Source organism: Coregonus clupeaformis, chromosome 35 (genome assembly GCF_020615455.1).
Source record: "Coregonus clupeaformis isolate EN_2021a chromosome 35, ASM2061545v1, whole genome shotgun sequence".
In the NCBI taxonomy this organism is placed as follows: domain Eukaryota; kingdom Metazoa; phylum Chordata; class Actinopteri; order Salmoniformes; family Salmonidae; genus Coregonus; species Coregonus clupeaformis.
In genome coordinates, this window is record NC_059226.1 from 40,816,582 (window position 1) to 40,823,139 (window position 6,558).

Consider the following 6,558-nt stretch of genomic DNA (forward strand, 5'->3'; position numbering starts at 1 on the left):
ACTAACCATGTTACCATATTAAATATCTAATATGATATAATATCCCCATCAAAAGGGTCTAAGTATATTCTTATATCCTTGATTACTTGATATCCTAGAAACTCATAACACACATTTTCATTAAAACATTATTTTTATAAACTTATTCATACTATTTCCTCCTTCCACAAGATATACAGTGCATTCGGAAAGTATTCAGACCCCTTGACTTTTTCCACATTTTGTTACATTACAGCCTTATTCTAAAATTGATTAAATGTACCCCCCTCATCAATCTACACACAATACCCCACAATGACAATACAAAAACAGGTTTTTAGACATTTTTGAAAAAATGTATTAATAAATGAAATATCACATTTACATAAGTATTCAGACCCTTTACTTAACCTTTAATACCACCTTTGGTAGCAATTACAACCTCAAGTCTTATTGGGTATGATGCTACAAGCTTGGCACACCTGTATTTGGGGAGCTTCTCCCATTCTTCTCTGCAGAACCTCTCAAGCTCTGTCAGGATGGATGGGGAACGTCGCTGCACAGATTTTTCAGGTTTCTCCAGAGATGTTAGATCGGGTTTTCATCAAGGATCTATTTGTACTTTGCTCCATTCATCCTTCCCTCGATCCTGACTAGTCTCCCAGTCCCTGCCGCTGAAAAATATCCCCACAATATGATCATGCCACCACCGTGCTTCACCGTAGGGATGGTGCCAGGTTTCCTCCAGACATGACCCTTGGCATTCAGGCCAAAGAGTTCAATCTTGGTTTCATCAGACCAGAGAATCTTGTTTCTCATGGTCTGAGAGTCCTTTAGGTGCCTTTTGGCAAACTCCAAGCGGGCTGTCATGTGCCTTTTACTGAGGAGTGACTTCCATCTGGCCACTCTACCATAAAGGCCTGATTGGTGGAGTGCTGCAGAGATGGTTGTCCTTCTGGAAGTTTTCCCATCTCCACAGAGGAATTCTAGAGCTCTGTCAGAGTGACCATCGGGTTCTTGGTCACCCTCCTGACCAAGGCCCTTCTCCCCCGATTGCTCAGTTTGGCCGGGCGGCCAGCTCTAGGAAGAGTCTTGGTGGTTCCAAACTTGGTGGTTCCAAAACTTCCTGTTTTCTTGGGGACCTTCAATGCTGCAGAAATGTTTTGGTACCCTTCCCCAGATCTGTGCCTCGACACAATCCTGTCTCGGAGCTCTACGGACAATTCCTTCGAACTTATGGCTTGGTTTTAGCTCTGACATGCAGTGTCAACTGTGGGACCTTATATAAACAACTTTGTGCCTTTACAAATCATGTCCAATCAAATGAATTTACCACAGGTGGACTCCAATCAAGTTGTAGACACATCTCAAGGATGATCAATGGAAACAGGATGCACCTGAGCTCGATTTCGAGTCTCATAGCAAAGGGTCTGAATACCTGTGTAAATAAGCTATTTTAATGCAAAAAAATGATAAAAACCTGTTTTCGCTTTATGGGGTATTGTTTGTAGATTGATGAGGGGGAAAAAACGATTTAATACATTTTAGATTAAGGCTGTAACTTAACAAAATGTGGAAAAGGGGAAGGGGTCTGAATACTTTCCAAATGCACTGTAGACCCGACACAAATATAGGGTTGCTACCCAAGCCGGGCTGGTCGTTCGTTCTATCGGTTCGGTTGCCAGAGACGCAACCCAGTCGTTCAGTCTTTCTGTTCTGTATCTATGGATGCAGCACAGTTGTTCATTCTAAATGTTCCATTGCCATACTGGCTGGCAACATTCTTATCCCTTGCTTGCTAGCTAGCCAACTAAGGCTAACTTAAAGTCACGTCAAAAAGTGCAGCCAGAATAACAGCAAAGTAGCTGCATTTGCGTTTGTTTAAGCTGTTTTCTAGTGACATTTACACTGGCTTGCAAAAGTATTCACCCCCCTTGGCATTTTTCCTATTTTGTTGCCTTACAACCTGGAATTAAAATTGTTTTTTTTGTGGTTTGTATCATTTGATTTACACAACATGCCTAGCACTTTGAAGATGCAAAATATTTTTGTGTGTGAAACAAACAAAAAAACTGAAAACTTGAGCGTGCATAACTATTCAGCCCCCCAAAGTCAATACTTTGTAGAGCCACCTTTTGCAGCAATTACAGCTGCAAGTCTCTTGGGGTATGTCTCTATAAGCTTGGAACATCTAGCCACTGGGATTTTTGCCCATTCTTCAAGGCAAAACTGCTCCAGCTCCTTCAAGTTGGATGGGTTCCGCTGGTGTACAGCAATCTTTAAGTCATACCACAGATTCTCAATTGGATTGAGGTCTGGGCTTTGACCAGAACATTCCAAGACATTTAAATGTTTCCCCTTAAACCACTCGAGTGTTGCTTTAGCAGTATGCTTAGGGTGAACCTCCGTCCCAGTCTCAAATCTCCGGAAGACTGAAACAGGTTTCCCTCAAGAATTTCCCTGTATTTAGCGCCATCCATCATTCCTTCAATTCTGACCAGTTTCCCAATCCCTGCCGATGAAAAACATGATGGTGTTCTCGGGGTGATGAGAGGTGTTGGGTTTGCGCCAGACATAGCATTTTCCTTGATGGCCAAAAAGCTCAATTTTAGTCTCATCGGACCAGAGTACCTTCTTCCATATGTTTGGGGAGTCTCCCACATGCCTTTTGGTGAACACCAAACATGTTTGCTTATTTTTTTATTTAAGCAATGGCTTTTTTCTGGCCACTCTTCCGTAAAGCCAAGCTCTGTGGAGTGTACGGCTTAAAGTGGTCCTATGGACAGATACTCCAATCTCTGCTGTGGATCTTTGCATCTCCTTCAGGGTTATCTTTGGTCTCTTTGTTGGCTCTCTGATTAATGCCCTCCTTGCCTGGTCCGGGAGTTTTGGTGGGCGACCCTCTCTTGGCAGGTTTGTTGTGGTGTCATATTCTTTCAATTTTTTAATAATAGATTTAATGGTGCTCCGTGGGATTTTCAAAGTTTCTGATATTTTTTTTATAACCCAACCCTGATCTGTACTTCTCTACAACTTTGTCCCTGACCTGTTTGGAGAGCTCCTTGGTCTTCATGGTGCCGCTTGCTTGGTGGTGCCCCTTGCTTAGTGGTGTTGCAGACTCTGGGGCCTTTCAGAACAGGTGTATAAATACTGAGATCATGTGACACTTATATTGCACACAGGTGGACTTTATTTAACTAATTTTGTGACTTCTGAAGGTAATTGGTTGCACCAGATCTTATTTAGGGGCTTCATAGCAAAGGGGGTGAATACATATGCACGCACCACTTTTCCGTTATTTATTTTTTCGAATTTTCTGAAACAAGTAATTTTTTTCATTTCACTTCACCAATTTGGACTATTTTGTGTATGTCCATTACATGAAATCCAAATAAAAATCCATTTAAATTACAGGTTGTAATGCAACAAAATAGGAAAAACACCAAGAGGGATGAATACTTTTGAAAGGCACTGTATTTGGATACATCCATAACAATGAGCTTGATTTCGCTTGGCATAGAAAATGTGCTCACTTGTCAGGACACTGTTGTTCAGAGGAGCTAGCCAACAACACAGCTAACACAATCACTTCAAGCTGAAGCTGGAAAGACTGCAAACTAACTACCTTTTTTCAATTGACATTTCTTTGTATATATCCATAAAAAGTATGCCAGCTCATTCATGATTTCGACTGGCTGAGAAACGCTGCCTGCCTGTCTGTCTCCTCCCGACTCCCGACACGTTCATTGCTATGGGACAGCTGGAGATCGAATTTGAATATTGAAACAATGTTGCAAATGTCAGAGAGACAGACAGCAAGGTTTATACAAATCTCCGCTGTTGAAAGCTAAATGTTAGTCTAAAAGAAATGTGAGCTAATGTCTAGATGCTTTTTATAGTGGAGATCAAGTTTATAAATTGCCTGGCTGGGCTGAGTAAAAAGGCATTTTAACGTCATAGCCAGGGGTAACTTGTGGAGTAGACACCGGCTGGAATGCGGTTGTAACCAACCAGCATTCAGGATTAGACCCACCTGTTTTATAAAGATATTTAGAAGTGAATACTGTGTTGTTAATCAACAATGGTTGATAGGAATTTTTGTGACAAGATGTCAAACATCAGACAAAGAGCTTGATACAGACTATAGCCTACAGCAGTTATCAATATGTTTTTAATTTGCAGTTATCAAAATACCGTTAGTTATCAAGCATACAGGACAGTGAACAATACACCCTACTTGTCTAATTTTGTGAGTTATGACAAATGTTGGTATTGTATAAATATTGAAATTGAGCATGAATCAATAAATCATCAGAATGTATTCCTTCATTAATGTATATTATTAGTTTACATCTAACTGCTAGTGCCGAAATGATTGTTTTAAATGTTTGTGTTTGTTGTATCTATGTACTGTATTTACCGTGTCTCAAATGTGCCCAAAATGTGCTATGTCAGATGTATGAAATGCATAGTGTGATTTTAAATGTCACTGTACAGTATTCTGTATTCAACCAAATTAGATTGGCTTACAACAGCCATGTCCTCAATGCGTGGGTGTAAGTTTGGTTGTTTGAGAGTGAGAGACATAGAAAGAGAAATAGAGATAAAGTGGTAACTATATGTCCTGTACAGTAATATACAGTACCAGTCAAAAGTTTGGACCCACCTACTCATTCCAGGGTTTTTCTTTATTTTTACTATTTTCTACATTGTATAATAATAGTGAAGACATCACAACTATGAAATAACACATATGGAATCATGTAGTAACCCAAAAAGTCTTAAACAATTCAAAATATATTTTATATTTGAGATTCTTCAAATAGCCACCCTTTTGCCTTGATGACAGCTTTGCACACTCTATATTTACTGTGTGCTATTGTGATTACTGTGAAAAGACATGATGCCTGTGAGCGTATTTCTCCACACATTCACATTTGACCTGAAGATGGAGTGAGGAGTTGAGCTGACTGAAGAGAGTCTGTCCAGAGACTGAATAAGATGACTTGGTGGGGGCGGCTGTTTATATACTGAACCACACAGCCTCTTCATATTCTACATTCAATGTGGTTTCTGCCCAGTGGCCACCACAGCTTTAAAAAGACCAAGGAATGCCTGCCTTGTGTTCTACTCTTATTGCCACGAACACACAAACACTCACAGGCACGCACAAACACACACCAGTGGAGGCTGGTGAGGGGGAGGACGTCTCATAATAATGTCTGGAACGGAGTGAAACGAAATGGCATCAAACACCTGGAAACCATGGAAACCATGTCTTTGATGTTTTTTGATACCATTCCACTATTCCACTCCAGCCATTACCCCGAGGCGGTCCTCTCCATTTAAGGTGCCCACGCACACACACACACACACACACACACACACACACACACACACACACACACACACACACACACACGGATGTTGATATTAACTTACCCACAGACAGACTAACACAACTTCATTATGAACTCTCACACAAGGGTGGGACTAAAAATAAATAACAAATAAAAACAAAAAAAAAGATAACTAATGTAAAATGTACTGTGTCTGTAAAATGTATATAGTATGTATAAACTGGAAGTAGAAGCCTAAGTATTGTCGTCAATTAGTTTACTCCAATTAGGGGAGGGGTGGCAGGGTTAAGGGGGAAATAATAAAGAAGGAAAAAAAATATATATATATGGGGGATTGGAAATGATGCAGACAATTTCATTGATAGAGCCCACAATCTATCTGCAATTTTAAAGCTGATCTACCCCCTTAAAAAAATAACTATAACACACTCCAAACACAATTATGATGGTAATGATGATGGTAATGATGATGGTAATGATGATGATGGTAATGATTATGTTGATGATGATTATGATCACATAGCAGTGTGTTTCTCCCAATGGGACTTAATGACAGGCCTTCCCATTCCAAAGCCTGTTCAGAGTTTTAAATTCCTACACAAAGGGTGCTCATGTTGATACTATATATTTAGGCAATATCATATGCAGTCATTTCATCCCATTCAAATCTATTTCAAGACTATTTATTTTCACATCCACAGATCAAACCATTTGAGACAGAATCCAGTTTTAACTACCAGCCACATGAAATATAATGATTCTGTGCCCTATCTTTTTGACCAGAGTGCCCTCGGGTTACCAATGGAAACAGGTTTCCCACCCAGCATATCCCATAATAATCCTCAATGACATTGGCTCTCACTCTGTAGAAGGAAATGGTGTGCGTGGTTCAAGCAGGCTTGAGTTAGAGTTTGTTTTTCATGATTGTGTGCTGTGCCTGTAGGAGTAGTGAAGCAGTCATTCATTATATACATCTACAGTAACACTGGCACTTTGTCTGTGACACATATACACACACCTTATATCCAACATATTTCACTTCTGTAGCTACCTGTTTTCCAAGAATACGTAATATAAAACTCATAGGACTCCTCATTCAAACCAGAGTCAACAAAAGTTAATTTGACGTCGTTTAGATATTTGTTTACTTGTCACATGACACCACAGACACACCACGAAATAAAACGCGGAATCCCCATCTGGGACACGTTAAACTCTC